General features: G+C 36.6%; 1 protein-coding gene across 1 annotated transcript in view; it reads right to left on the bottom strand.

Moving 5' to 3' along the window:
- EYA1 (EYA transcriptional coactivator and phosphatase 1) overlaps nt 1-16,759 on the bottom strand; it is a 345,032-nt gene that overhangs the window by 224,864 nt on the left and 103,409 nt on the right. Inside the window, exon 2 of the mRNA XM_069100112.1 lies at nt 9,771-9,871. The gene's annotated coding sequence lies outside the window, so the exon portion shown is untranslated. The remainder of the gene's footprint in view (nt 1-9,770; nt 9,872-16,759) is intronic.

A 16,759-nucleotide genomic window follows, 5' to 3' on the forward strand; every position in this document is an offset into this window, starting at 1 on the left:
GAGAGAGAGAGAGAGAGAGAGAGAAAGAGAGAGAGAAAGAGAGAGAATCCCAAAGGCTTATTTTCCAAGCAAGGAAGAAAAAAATCCTGTAAAAATATTGTGTAAGGAACAACATAAACTATACAAACTCTCCTAGTACAGGACCATCTTATTGTCAATTTCAACCCTATTCAATGGCCTAGTTACCTCAATCTGAATAGAAAGCTTGCTATTAAATTTAACAAAGAACATCTGTTTTTCATTTGAGGTGCATTCAACTGTTCATTAAAGTGTCCTAACTCTGCCTTTTTTCCCCCTGTTTCACAATACTTTGCCTTTCTAATAGTCTTGCAAGTTCAGCATGTGACTTAAAAACCTCAGAGTCATTGTGGCATTTCCTTAGAAAAATGCCAGGAGAAACATGAGAGAAGTGAAAAATCTTAACGAAGTTCAATAACAGTTTCTACAGTTTACCTTTTCCATACTTCCTAGGGGTGTTTATTTTCTGCAATTATTCATCTAGGCTTCACTGAACCCGAATACTAATAAATTTCATGAAGTGTAATGAGAGGCCTTCCCTTCTGTCTGCAGGGAAGCTGAGGAAAACTCTGAGCTTGTCTGTAAGTTATTAGTATTAGCACCTTTGGTGGAAGTATTTGCTTTCCTTCCACAGCAAGCCATACCAGGTCAAAATAGTGCCATAGAAAAAGGGCTGCAGATTTCTTTAATACTTTGATTATATTTGCATAAATTATTTTTCCTAGTGTGCACAAAGTACAATTGTTTGCCCCCTAACTTTGTTGTCTCTTTATTATATCTATCAAATGACTTTAACAAATAAAGGGATTCTTACAACCCACTTAAAATAAACAGGTGAACTTGGCATTTTCTAAAATATGGTGACTTATTAGAGAAGGAAAGGAAATATCTTTAAATTAAAAATATCTCTGTGTATACATTAATGAAAAACATTAAAATGTCAAGAAACAGTTGAATCTGCTCAGGCAATAAAGTGTAAAATTCAAGCATCACATTTGTTTTATTTTATGCTTTTATGTTTTAAGCAATGCTAAAGGGATTGTCCATGTATATTACTGAGCAAATTGGGGCAGGGGGAGATAAGGGAATAAACATTTATTAAGCACCTACTATGGGCCAAATACCGTACTAAGTGTAAATAGTGCTAAGTTACAAATATCTATCTTGTTTAATTCTCACAATTACACTGTACAAAGTAGGTGTTATTAACATTTTACTGTCCAGGAAACTGAGGCAGAAAGAAGTTAAGTGAGTAGCCCAGGGTGACATAGGTAGTAAGTAGCCAAAGTCAGATTTGTACATAGGTCTTCTTGTTCCAGGTCCAGCACTTACTTTATCCACTGAACCACCTGCTGGAATTTACATTTAAGTAAATTCATTACAATCTGGTCAGTCAGGCAAACTTTCATTAAGCATTTACTGTGTGTTAGGCCCTGTGCTAAGTACTGAGATGTAAAGAAAAGCAAAAATTACATTCTTTCAAGATTACAATTTAATGGGAAAGACAACATGAATACTATGTTCAAACTATAACATACACACACAAACACACACACATACACAAACACACACAAACACACACACATACACAAACACACATACACACACATGCAACTAGATGGTACAGGGGATATAGAGTGCTGGGCCTAAGGTCAGGAAGACTCATTTTCCTGAATTCAAATCTGGCCTCAGACACTTTTTAGCTGTGTGACCCTGGACAAGTCACCTAACCCTGTTTATCTCAGTTTCCTCAGCTGTAAAATGAACTGGAGAAGAAAAAAGCAAACCACTCCAGTATCTTTGCCAAGAAAATCTCAAAGAAGGTCACAAAGAGTTGGATACAATTGAAACAAGTGAACAGCAACAACATAAGAATATATACTATATATGTGTGTATACATATTGTGTGTGTGTATTTTATCTGGAACTTGAAGGAAGCCAGAAGGCAAAGATGAAGACAGAAATGTATGACACAGAAGAGGTGGTAGTAGTTGACATAGTACCTACTTTCATACATTCATTTGACAAGCATATATCATATTTCAGAAACTGTGCTAGGGGTTCTGGGCATACAAACAAAATGGAAACAGTCCCTGCCCTCAAGGACTTGACATTCTGCTACAACTCTGCTAAAGAGTTAGGGGAAATGCAATATTTAGATTTTTTTACAAAAAAAGGTCCCTGACCAAATCGAGTCTTGATAAGACATGAATATAACCCTAACATGAGAGTACATTATAAATACACCCAAGAAGCAGTGGTAATTCAAACATGCCTAGCATATAGTTCATGGGATTGTTAAAGATAGAGACCAAAGATGAACCTAGTATCTATCATTTAATTTAATTTTAAATAGAGTCTGGCATTTTGAGGTTTCATTTTTCATTCCTTATTTAATTTATTCGGGGAGCCTGAGGGTGGAAATTGACATGAGAGACCATTTAGTATAACCCACCTGTACCTGAACAACAATCCCTTCTACCACATCCCTGACCAGTCTTCAGCATTTTCTTGAAAACCTCCAGTGAGCAGAAATTCACAGAAGTTCATTATATTTTAGGATAGTGTTAATGGCTCGTTTTAATGCCTTACATATAGCCGAAAGCCATTTCGGCACACATTTTACCCATTACTACTTATTCTGCTAGCTGAGGGCCTTTCAAATGCCTGAACACAGAGATGACATAGTCCTGCTCTCTTCTCAATCAATTAATCAATCAACAAGTATTCATTAAGCATCTACCATGTTCCAGGAACTGTGCTAGATGCTGGAGATATAAGTACAAAAAAAATGAAACAATCTCTATTCCCAAGAAACTTATATTCTAATGGGGACATATGCATGCACACACACTCACACACATGCACACACAGAGGTATGTGTATATATATATATGTGTGTGTGTGTACATAGGTATTGTGTGTAAATATATGTATATGCATAATATCTCTATATAAAGTGTAAAAATAAATTGAATAAATACAGATATATAAAAAAGTAATGAAATACAAGGTTGTTAGAGGGGAGAGCACTAGCTATTAGGGGGATCAGGAAAGACTTCTTGCAAAAGATGATAATTGAGATGTGTCTTAAGAGTGGACTCTGAGATGGAGGTAAGGAGAGAGTACCTTATGGGCATGTGGAAATAGCCAGTGAAAGGCATAGAGATGGCCTTTGACATTGATGTGTGTGAGGAGCAAAGATGGGGGAGGAAAACAGAGAGAGAAAGCCAGCTTTTCTAAATCACCAAGTGTGGGTGGGAGGGGCAGCAATGTCCAAAAGAAGCTAGGAAGTTAGATTGGACCATTCTGGCGAGCAATTTGAAATATGCCCAAAGGGCTATAAAACTATTCCTATCCTTTGACCCCAAAATATCACTACTTGGTCTATATCCCAAAGAGGTTAAGAAAAGAAAAGGACCTAGGTATACACAAATATTTATAGCAGCTCTTTTTGTGGTGGCAGAGAATTGGAAATTGAGGGGATGCCCATCAACTGGGGAATTGCTGAACAAGTTGTGGTATGTGATTGTGATGGAATACTATTGTGCTATAAGAAATGACAAGAAGTATGTTTTCAGAAAAAATATAGAAAGTTTTATATGAACTAATGCAAATGAGCAGAACCAGGAAAACATTGTATTCAGTACCACCAATACTATTCCATGATCAACTATGAATGACAGCTAGCTATTCTCAGCAATACAATAACTTAAAACAATTCTGAAGAATATAAGATGAATGCAATTTCAAGCATACTTTTCTTTAAATTTTATTTTTCTTGAGTTTTTTTGTCTTTTTTTCTCACAACATGACTAATGTGGAAATTATGTTTTGCATGGCTGTACATGTATGACCTATATTAAATTGCTTGCCTTCTCAATGAGAGGGAAGGAGAGGGACACAGGTAAAGAATTTGAAACTCAACATTTCTTTTTAAGGTGTAAAATATTGTTTTGACGCGTAATTGGAAAAAAAACATTTTCCTCAAAAAAGAAAATTAGGTTGGGGCATAATTGTGTTTATGGCTTTAAAGGCTAAATAGAAGAATTTACATTTTATCCTAGAGGCAGCAGAAGTCACTAAAGTTGATTGAGAGAGTAACATGGTCAGATTCATGCTTAATGACAATTACTTTGGCAACCATGTGTAGAATGGCCTGGCATGGTGAGACATTTAGGACAGGGAGACCCATTAAGAATATGTTGCAATAATTTGAGGGAGAAATTATGAGGGCCTGAATTAAGGTGTAACTGCATGGATGTAGAGAAGGGGTCAAATATGAAAGAGTAGAAAAGCAAGATTTAGCAACTTATTGGATGTGTGAGATGAGAGAGAATGTAGTCAAGGATAATGCCAATTATAAACCTGGGGGACTGGAAGGATATTGATTACCTCTGACAGGAATAGAGATGTTTAGAAGGGGGAGGATTTGGGGAAAAGAATAATGAGTTCAATTTTGGACATTTTAATTTTAGATTTCTCTGGAAGATCTATTTTAAAATGTCAATAGGCAATTGGTGAAATGGGATTAAAACACAGGGGAGAGATAGGACCTGGGATGTATATACCTATACATGTATCTAAGTACATATATGCATACACAAATATATGTATACAATATATATGTATATATATATGCCATCTATTTAGAGATGATAATTGAACCCATGAGAGTTTATGTGTGTGAGAGACAGAGACAGAGACAGATGTAGAGACAGGCAGAAAGAGATACAGAGAAACAGAGAGACAGAAAGACACAGGTGTGTGTGTGTGTGTGTGTGTGTGTGTGTGTGTGTGTGTGTGTGAAAGAGAAGAGGACCGATGACAGAACCTTGGGGAACACCCAATATCAGGAGTATGGATGATGAAGTCAACAAAGGAGTCTGAGAAGGGGCAGTCAGACATGTAGGAGGAGACCTAGGAGAGAATGACAGCACAAAATCCTGAAGGTGATAGAGAAGGTACAATAGATATGGAGAGGATGATCCTATGAAGACAGAAGAAAAAAAAATTACAATGTTTAGGCAGTGCTCGGTATTTGCCAGGCACTGTGCTAAGCTCTGGGGATACAAAAAGGGACAAAAGAAAGACAGGAATAGAAGAGGTGACTGAGGATGCAATTGGTTAGAAAAGAGAGGAGGGTATGGCATCAAGTGCACTTGAGGAGGTATTCGCTTTAGCCAAAAAGGCCACCTCTTTTCAAAAAGTAAGAAAAGAAAAAGAGTAGGAAATGAAGTCAAGGGAGTTTGAGACAATGAGAAGAAAATGAGGAAAAAGAGAGCTGACTTACAATGGCCTCCATCTCAGTTGAGAAAGTGGAATGAGGGATGGTTTGGAATGCTTTCGGAGGGAAGTGAAGGTTTGAAATAGCTTCTGTGTGGGTTTAGAAAGGGAATCAATTAGGGAGGAATACAGACTTCCTCGTGATAGTGACAGACCAACTGTGGTTAGATAACATGGATTTGTAATGTACCCAGCCAGCATAGTTGTGAGACTTTCTCCAGCTGCGTTCAGTGGCTTGTGAGTCAGAGTAAAAGAGGAAGATTCTAGGAATAATCCATGACTGAGGTTTGGCAAGAGATGAGTGGTAGTAGGAATGAGAGCAAGGGATTGAGAGTAAAAGACAGTGTAGAATTGAAATGGTTAACTATTGTGTTGAAACTGGAAAGAGGAAAGTAAGCTCAAGATAGGGTTATGGACTTAGGAAGTGCTAAGAGGTGAAGGGATGGCAGGATCTGATCAGTTTCAGACTGGTGAGGCATAGCGAAAGGAGGCATAATAAGAGGTCCTGGTCATATAGGAGACTGTCAGAATTCTAAACCAGGAAAGTGGGAAAATGATAGGAAATGGTGAGATCTAGTGTTTGAACAGAACTATATGAGGTGCCAAGGTAGCGTGATGAAGTTGGTTGTGGGATTTAAGAAGGCTGAGGACTTGGAAACTTAGGCTGAAGGAGCATCCATGAAGATATTAACGAAAGAAGAAGGAAGGAAGGAAATAAAGAAGGAAGAAGGGAAGAAGGAAGGAAGGAAATAAAGAAGGAAGAAGGAAAGAAGGAAGGAAGGAAGGAAGAAGGGAAGGAAGGAAGGAAGAAGGGAAGGAAGGGGGAAGGAAGAAAAAAGAGAAAGAAAAATATAGGACAGAAAGGAGAGGAAGAGAAGGAGGGAAGGAAGGAAATGGAAAAGATGGAAAAGGAAGAGAAGGAAATATAGGAAAGGAAGGAGGGAAAGAAGAAAGGAAGGAAAAGAATCAAGGGAGGAAACACATTTATTAAGTACCTACTGTCTGCCAGCTACTATGCTGAGTGCTTTTAAAAATGTCTTATTTGATCCTCACAACAACCCTCAGAGGTAGGTGCTATTAACATCCTCATTTTACGGTTGGGGAAACGGAGGCAGAAAGAGGTTAAGTGGCTTGCTTGTGGTCACATAGCTAGTAAGTGTCTGAAGCCAGAATCTAACTCAGAGCTTTCTGAATCCAGGCCCAGAACTCTATCCACCATGCCACTTAACTGCCTCATAAAGTAATGTCTCTAAATAAAAGAAAAGAAGTTGAAAACTCAGAGGAAGGTGGCAAATGTGCAGTCTAATGAAAGAGATGAAGTTCTTGAGAAAACAATAACTACCTGTGAGTCTGTATCCTATTGCCACCATAATTCAGATTGGGTTTAACATCCCTAGTCCTTCAACCAATCCTCATATGGAATGATCTCAAAGCCCTTCATAATCCTGGTTACCCTCCTCTGGACATTCTCCTGCTTATCAATGTCCTTTTTAAAATGTGAAGTGAACACAGTAATCCAAGTGCATTCTGATCAAGGGATTCCAATTTTTCATTAATAGGATTAGAGCAACCAATCTAGCTGTGCCATTAGTGTGACTTTACAACTGAAGGCATACAAATAAAACCTTAATATACAAGATGACCTTGTTAATTCAGATTCCACAAATTCAGAATTTATAATAAGCATAGGAGTTTTATTTACTTTTATGTTCTTCTCTAAGAAGTTTTCTCTGAGTCAATTGTTTGTGGTAAACAAAGTTTTAAGGAATGGGTTATTTAATTAGTTAACTCCATTTTAAATCCTGGAAAGAATCCACAAGAAATTTCTATGCTAATTAAAATTATTTTAAAAAGTCATAAAGTCATGCTTGTTGTCCTGATTTAATACATACATGTTTGAAAGTAACAAAACTCTTGTTGCTGATCACCCTCTTTTGGATACTTTCTCCTCTCTAGGCTTTCACCATGCTTCTTTTTCCTCGTTCTTTGCTTCCCTGTCTGACCCCACTTTCTCAGTTGCCTTTGCTGTACTTTCATTCAGACCACATTCTTTCTAGACATCGTGTCTTCAAAGACTCTGTCCTATCCCCTCTTTTCTTCTTCTATGCTATCTCACTTGATGATCTCATCAGCTCTTCGGATTCAGTTATATTTATGCTGATGATTCTCAGCTCTATTTATTTAGCCTCAATGTCTTTCTTGACCTCCATTCTCCTATCTCCAACTGCTTGTTGAACATTTTGAACTGGATGTTCTGTAGGTGTCTTAAAATGAACATGTTTCAAATGGAATTCATCTTTCCTCCCAAAACTTTTACACTCAGAGTACAAAACTTAGTGTCAACACACCCAGGTATGGGGAGATACAAACAAAATGCCAAAGGACACATGATTTAATAATACACTGAAGCTAAGGTGAATGGTGCCCCATATTTCATGCCTTGGGTTTGGAGGCACCTAAACTGGATTGTATCTAATGTAGGTTTGGGGGCCTCTAAATCCCATTGGGTTTTAAATCTATAATCTTATAATCCTATTGTAGACAATAGGAACCATACAACTTTTGGAGGGATGGAGGAAAAGAGAGAGGGAAGAAGGAAAGAAGGAAGGAATAGAGGAAGGGAAGGAGGAAGAAGGAAGGAACATTTATTAAGAGCCTATTGTGTGTGAGGCACTGTGCTACACATGTTACAAATATCTCATTTGGTGCGCATCACAACCTTGGGAGAGGTGTTATAATCGTTCCATTTTTCAGTGCTTGAGGCTGGTCTTGAACCCAGGTATTCCTGACTCCTGGCCCAGTGTTCTATCCATTATAACACCTAGAACTTAAGCTCAGTAGCATGGATTATAGGAGTGGAGACTGGAAATGTTAAGACCAGTCAGAAGATATTTTGGAAATAGAATGGATTGAATCTATTGCTTGTCTGGCTATGGTAGGTGGGATATATAAGGTGTTCAGGGAGGACCAGCACCTCTGGTTTGAGGGCTTGCTGAGCCCCTTTCAGAACTGCTTATTCACCTCTGGTGTCCACTTAACACTCAACTCTTACTTCAGGCTCCAAGAAGCTGTAGCATGCACAGCTGCCACAATCCAGTAAAACTGTCTTAGCAAATGGGATAAAATTAGGTTGAGGGTAATTGACAGCCCTCAGACCCATTGGTGAGTTGGGGGTGGTGGTGGTGTCTGTCCCAAGAATGTGAAAACTGCCCTTGCTGGAATGGGTGGGTGAGAACAATTTGTGCCAAAAGTCATGAAGGTGGCTAAAGTAGACACTGTGGAACACTTGGAGCTTGGTCAGACATCAAAGACACCAAGGTCATCCACTGTATCCTAGACCATCACCAGGTGTCTTGACTTGTGTCTTGCCACTGGCCTTTGACGGCTTTGGGAGAGAGAGCTGGTTACTTTGTGCAGCTCTGCCTCACTTAAATCCAATTCATGCACGAGTCAAAGACATCACCTGTAATATCATTGGTCCTCTTCAAAAATGAAGAACAAACAATATCAACAACAACAACAGTTATGGTAGGTGAGGAAGAAGAAGTCGACTAACATGACTCCAAGTTTTTGCATTGGGTGATTAGGAGAATGCTATTAATTAAAATAAGGCAGCTAGGTGGTGCAGTAAATAGAATGCCTCTCCCAGAGTTAGGAAAACTCATCTTCATGTGTTCAAATCTGGCCTCAGACACTTATTAGCTGTGTGACCCTGGGCAAGTCACTTGACCCTGTATACCTTAGTTTTCCTTAAATGTAAAATGAGCTGGAGAAGGAAATGACAAGCCACTCCAGTATCTTTGCCAAGAAAACCCCAAATAGGGTTACAAAGCGTCAGATACAACTGAAAATCACTGAACAACAACATAACCAAGGTCTAAACCCAGGAATATTGGTGCATTCTCCATCTTACTCTACATACAGGTAGCAAGTAACTCATTTTGATTTCCTCATTACAAAATCTTGAATATAACACTCCTTTTGTTTGGTAGCTATGGTGATTAATAAGGGTGAAGGATATGAATGCAGGCAGTTGTAAGACTTCCCACCACTCTAGATCAGGCCCTCTCATTTCACATATGGACAATTTTAATAGTTTCCTAATTGAGGTCTTTGCCCCAAGAATCAACCTCCTTAAATCCAAGCTTCAGATATTTATCCCAAGATCATTTTTCCTAAAACACTATTTTGATATTAGTAGATTACTGTTCAAGAACTTTCAGTTATTCCCATCTCATTCACTATAAGATAAAGTAAAAATGCATTGATTTTCATTCAAGAATATGAAAACTGAGCCCTATTTAGGCGACATACATTGTTAGGAAGGCTTAAAGCCTAGGATGAGGTGAGGCTTGCAATAAATACTTTGAAAAATAAATAAAGCCTTTTTTAAAGCTCTAATGAGAACAAGAGAATGATCAAGAAAGAAATAGGATTGCATCTTAAGAGGAATAGGAAATACTTACAAATGCCTTGGTCTTCTCCAGGCAAGACACATCGAATATTAGACTATCATGGAGAAAGTTGAGGCTGAGTATGTTAAGAGACTGGCATCCTGATGTCAAAGCTTAAAGGGAAGAACATATTTAGAACAATTAACACCTATACAAAACCAGTCTCACTGTACACTTTTGATACAGTAAAATGGAGGACAACTGTCCTTCAATAGACTAAACAAAAACTCATATAATATTGGAATAGTTTGTACCTGAGCTCTATCAAATAAGATGAGAAGTAATAATAATAATTGCAAATGGATTAAACAAATTTGAGAATAATTCTAATAAAAACCTATACAATGTTACCAAAATATAGGGCTATAGAAGGTTTACAAAATTAACATTTCCTTGCCAAAAAAGGAGGAAGAAGATTGATAGATCTTCTGAGTGTGCAATAAACAGGTCAAAATTTACCCCCCAAAAAACCCTTTTGGAACAAAAAGACCTCACTTCACAAAGGTTGATGATGCTAGATTTGTCAAACATAATAGAAAATGGGTTCTATCTGGACAGAACCTTTGAAAGCTCAAATGAGATATATTAAGAGTCACCTCACAGGTGACATATACATAAACTCAATCAATAAGAAAAACATCTAAAAATGGCTGAATCTTGAAAATTTGTTTGTAGAAAAGAAAGTCTAATACTGGTTCAGGATCAAGCACAAAAATTGAAGAAAGGTCATTCTTAAGCAAACTGCACCAATTGATACTTATGAAAAGAAGTGATGGTTAACAGTGAGTTATTACATTAATGTAATTGAGATGATTTAGTAGAGGGAGACCTAGAAGACATGATCAAATGGTTAGAATTATACACTAGAAGCTTGCTGCCATTTACAAAACAACACATTGACCTGCATACCACAAATACAAACCTCACATTTCCTTGAGAATTCGATAAATAAATAGGCAAATAACACTACCGTGAGCAAAAGTAAAAACTGACAATGGACTCATATCATTGCATTTATAGAATGTTACTGAAAGTGATTTACTGACAAATGAACTCTATCAAAAAACTTAAAAATCCAATTCTGGAATTAAAAGCCCTTCTATGGGTGATATTCACATTAACTCAGCCAATGATTGTACACAAAATAGCTGAGTCACGCAGATTATACTATGCAAATAGAGGGGTTTATGGTGGCAATTGATAATTCAAAAGGCTTCCTCAGCCCTGCAAAATACAATTTTTTTTGTGGTCCTTAGCTTTCCTCACCAGCCTTAGGTCATTCTAAGTTTTAGCATTCATGACATTATTTTTTATAGGCCCCTGTCTGTATTCATCCTTTATCACTTATACACTCTGTCCCATTCCTTTTATGACCATATATTTCCTTGAATTTCTCCTGGCTGTCTCTCATGTCTAGAATGCCCTCCCTTTTCGTTTCTGCCTATTCACTTCCCTTCTTTTAAGTCCCAATTAAAATCCCATCTTCTTAAGAAACCTTTCCCAAGCCCTCTTGATTCTATTGCCTTCCCTTTCTTAATTACTTCCTATTTATCCTATATGTAGCTTGCTTGTATTTTGTCTCCCCCATTAGACTGTGCACTCTTTGAGGGCAGGGACTGCCTTTTGTCTCTTTTTGTATTCCTGGTGTTTAGTATAGTGCCAAGGTACAGTAGGTACATAAATGTTTATTGACAGACTGATGATGTCTTTTATGCCACTGCTCTTGCAAAAGGCATCAATGATAATATGCTATAATATATAATATGCTCTAGCTTATCTAAAATGAGGATAATAATGCCTACTTTACAGGGTTGTAATAATCAAATGTGATACTATATATAAAGCACTTTGTAAATATTAAAGCACAATCAGCAAATATTTATTTTGCTTATATATATTTCTGTTGTTTCCCAAGATAGGATGTAAGTTCCTCGAGTGAAGAAACCATTTCATTTTTTCCTTTGAAACTCCATTGCCTAAAATAGTGCCCGGCACAGAGCAGACACTTCCTAAATACATATGGATTCATTGATGAAATCAGCATGTCATCTCCAAACAAGAACAACATGACCAGTAAAAGGGTTTCATTCAAGATATTATGATTAAAATGAAAATCATACATAAATTTATCAATTTATTTGGCTTCTGTTGCTATATCATTATTTCACTTTCCCCCCTTATGTTTGCTTATATCTGCTTGAATGTCATTGTGGTGATAACACTTTAATGAACATGGTTACTATTTCTATAGATGCAGCTCAATTAAAATATTAAGCCACAGAAACTATTTGGAAAGCTACCAAAGATGGCCCATACTAAAGTCATATAGCATATAACTTAAACATTTAAAAATATATTCATATTTCCTAGTTCACATAAAGATTTAAACAGACATCACTACCAAAGAATGCACTTTCAATAGATAAAGCTGATGGACCAAATTTAAAATAAACATATACAAAAAGTGTAGGAACATCCAATATTTAGTACTTGACATAAATGTATTCCATTAATACTATGCCATCATCCTTCTCCACCATTGCCACTTAGTACAAACAGAGGAGTAATTTGTTTAGCTTATAATCAGCAGAGAGGCTGCACATAATAAAACAAAGCATTCTGCTTTTAAAATGAATAAAAATTGATTGTGTCCCTATAAAAACCAAATTGGCAGAGTGTTAATTGTATTTCACATAAACATCTGTAGCAGACGGTGATTCGTTACTGAGTTGTAATGCAATATAGGACACTTAGGAATAAATGCATCCTCCAGATGAGTTCATAGAGATTTTCTAAAAGCGCCTGATGAGATTGTAAAAATTTGATTAGTCAGAACTGCTAATGACACTTAAGACAAAGGGAAATCTTTAAACAAAATTATTTTCCTCTCCATCTCTCTTGATAAATTATATGCAAATTAGTGCTGATTGAAAAATGTTTGCCTTGAAGGTAAATTCATACTAATGAAGGAAAGGTCATCATACTTCAAAAGCTCTACCTGCAGCAGATTGTTGAGAGTACCAATTTTAAGATATATGATTTTAAAAGTAGCTACCTTATTTCCTGCTTTGCAGATAACTATGGTAATGAAAATAGTTATGTTCAATTTCATTTTGGTGACTTCTTTAATCACATACTTCTAAACTTGTATTCACTATATTAGTAACATAATTGATGGGCAGGGGGAGGGAACATCTAGCTACCAAAGTTTAAATTTGCAGCTGAATGTTAGGAAAAGATATTATTTTAAAGTCAAGGTTCTTTTTTGCTTTTAGGTGAGTGTCATTCCCTGAGAAAGTTATTCTTTATTCCACTCCTAGTTGATTGAGGAGATAGTTGTGTTTATGTTATTTCAAGTTACTTTCTTCACCAAAGTTCAAGAACTTACAAATTTTACTTTAATCAGGAGATCTAGATTATCCTTGGAGAATTAAAAACAAATTAAAGAGTGCCAACATATTCAAAGCCCAAAAAAGTGTAACTACTGAGAAAACTGGGATAGAAGAATATCTACATTATGAGTTCCAGAATGCTCTGGCTTGTTTTGAAAGACGAATGGAAGACCAAGGTTAACTCTGATGGTCTGAGGGTAAGACTGAGGAAATTGCTTATTGAAATATGAGGTTTGTAACAATCCAGATGAGGTTAAACTGATCATAATAACATGAATGCATTATCTAGCTAGGTGGAACAATTATGGAATGGTAGTCTTCTTGTCAGGAAAATCTGAGTTCAAACAGCTTCAGACACTTACTAGCTACGTGATTCTGAGCAAAACGTATAAATTGCCTCAGCCTCAGTTTCCTCATCTATAAAGTAAGGGTGATAATAATAGCATCTACCTCTCAGGGTAGTTGTGAGGATAAAATATGATTACTGTAAAGCACCTTATGAACCTTAAAGTACTACATAAATATTAACTACTATTACTGTTAGAAGCATCAAGACTTATATGGGAGAAAGTTTTTGAAATGGGTGATTTTGATCGTGAAGCCTGTCAATCAAGAAAGGGGAATGTTAGTGAGTAGTTATTTGGAAATCTCTAAAAGTATATTCAGAGGTAGATCTGACCTTGAGGGATGATGTGTAAGGAATCTTCACTAGATGATTCTATGCAATAATAAAACCGAATGAGCATTCTCTATGTCTCCAGTGTATTATATAGATTACTAGAATCTCAGAATGTTACAGCTGAAAGCAACCATGGATCCTTCTTGGAGCTACCAAAGTGATTTTCCTAAAGTATAGCTGTGACCATGCCATTCCTCTGCTCGGTAAACCACAGTGACTCCATATTACCTCTAGGATCAAGCATAAACTACTGTTTGTTATTTTAAACCCTTTACAATCTGGCTAAAGCCTATTTTTTCCAACATAATTATACATTGCTTCCTTTCAAGAACACTGTAGTTCAGCCTTTTTGTGGTTCCTTACACACACACAAATCCATTTCTGATGTCCATTCCTTTACACAACCTGTTTTCCATGCCTGGAATGCACTCCCTCTTTACCTCCAACTCTTCAAACCCTAATTTCCATCAAAGTTTGGCTCAAGTGCTACCTTTTACATGAGTCCCTTTCTCATTTTCCCAGCTGCTTCCACCTTCCCCCATGACTTTGAATTTATTTTGCATACATTTATATATTTACACTTCCTCCTTATCCCTATCCCACCAATAAGGACATTTGAGGACATATTATTTTATATTTTCCTCTTTTTTTCTGGACATGCATTTGTTAAATATTTGTCATCCCACCACTGGAGTAGGGAAGGAGGCAGGAACCCAGTTTCTGGAGAACTGTACTTATTGGGGCACTAGGTGGGTAGCCTAGTCACTGAAGACTCTGGTTAACCAGGTCAAGATAGATTTGGGCTAGATTTATTTTAAGGCACTGAACTCTGGACAGAGATCCTTATCCTACCATTATGGGGGTAAGATTGGTCTTAGAGTCTGGAACTGGGCCCAGCCTACAGGTGAGGAATATGTTCAGCTGTTAGTGTTAGAGAGATGTGGGAGCAGGGATTCAGACAGGACAGAGTTCTATTTAAAGAATTAAACTGATGTCTATTTTATTTGTATTGAAAATATTATCTTTATCTAATCCAGACAGAGTGAGAGGTAAAGATGTTCCTTTAATTGAACATCTATTTAGAAAAATAACCCTCAAGATACGGTTTCTATTCTACTTGATAAATGAATAGTACCAAATGCAATTTTGAAATATAATATTTTTTCCAAGAATGAGAGATTTTAATTCAAACCACATGTGAAATTCGAGAAAGAGAAATGGTATTCTACAATAGAACATCAAGTTACAAAACCGTATCAGCCAAACCTCCAAGTTTTCATTGACTGATTAACCTTGTTGATTTACACTGCCATTAGACAAGCAATTGTCTGTCAATAATTAAAAATACATAATCACACTTCAGATTAAAATGACCTCTTACTTATTCAGTAGCTAATATTCCAGTTTGAATTATCCAACTAATTTCTTTTTTCCTCCCTTCCTCCCTCCCTCCCTTCTTTCCCCTTTTTTCCTCCCTTCCTTCTTTCCTCCCTCCCTTCTTCCTTCTCTCTCCTTCCCTCTCTCCTTCCTTCCCTCCTCCCTCCTTTACTCCCCCTTCCTTTCTCCTTCCTTACTTTCTTCCTTCCTTCTTTCCCTCCTTCCTTCCTTCCCTCCCTCCCTCCCTTCCTTCCTTCCTTCCTTCCTTCCTTCCTTCCTTCCTTCCTTCCTTCCTTCCTTCCTTCCTTCCTTCCTTCCTCCATCCATCTATCCCTCTTTTCCCTTCTTCTACCCTTTCTTCTTTCTTCCTTCCTTCCCTCCCTTCCTTCTTCCCTCTCTTCCTCCCCCCTTGTCTTTCTTCATTTTCACTCTTTTCAACCTTAAATGCATTTAATGGGAGCTAGTTGGTAAAGTACATAGAGCCCTATCCTTGGAACTAGGGAGATGACTTTGAATTCTGCCTTGGACACTAACTAGCTGTGAAACCTTGGGCAAGTTACTTAACATCTCTTGGCCCCAATTTCCTCATCTATAAAACTGGGATTATAATAGTATATAACTCGTAGATTTGATGTGAGGATCAAATGAGAGCATATATTTTATATATCTGTGTGGTTATATATATATATATGTATGTAGGAATTTGTGTGTATATATATACAATACATATTTATGCACATATGCATACATATATAAACATTTTGCAAACCTTAAAGATCTATATATTAGCTATTAAAAAAATAACCTGCTCACATCTCCCTCCAGAGAATTGTGTTAAAGTCTCAGAAAGACATTGTGACAGGATCTCTATTTCTTTACCTATAAAATGAGGATAAGATGATCTCTATATACCTTTAACATTTAAATCTTATACTCCAAATTGTTAAGGTGAAATTTGGAATAAAATTATTTTATACCATAAAATAATGTTTAGTAGTTTTTTTGCCATTTTAATCACATAAAGGCTATGCTTTAAGGAATAAAAAGTATGGAGTGACTATGTTAGTTTAAAAAACTTAGGCTCTGTCAAATTTATCTCAAATGTTCCTCCCATAAAGAATTTTACAATACTAAGTCTATTTCTAGACTTTCAATCATAAAAAAAATGTTTATTCAGCCTATAATATTTGCAAAGTACTTTAATAGGGTTGATTTTGGATTTTGTTAATATTCCTAGTTATCCATAATTCTTTCATTTTTCTTTAGTACTTAAAATAAGAAGACAGTTTGCCACATATGGATTTAGTAAAACCAGTATGTTGTGAAAAAAATCTGGTTTTTCTATGTTAAAACTTCAAGTTCACAAAGACTGCACATTTTTATATTGATACTTGGCATACTTGTAATTTCATCAATGGGAGTAATTTCTCCACTGATTTGTATCATGATCTCTTCAAACCTCCTTGTGTGTGATTCTTGTCCAGGTTTTCCCTCTTGTCCTCATTTGCCACACAGGATCTCCCACACGGATGGATGCCTTATTTGAGTGATTT

This window comes from Petaurus breviceps, unplaced genomic scaffold, assembly GCF_028583685.1.
Source record: "Petaurus breviceps papuanus isolate PSGF00001 unplaced genomic scaffold, PetGlider_PUasm1.0 38, whole genome shotgun sequence".
NCBI lineage: Eukaryota > Metazoa > Chordata > Mammalia > Diprotodontia > Petauridae > Petaurus > Petaurus breviceps.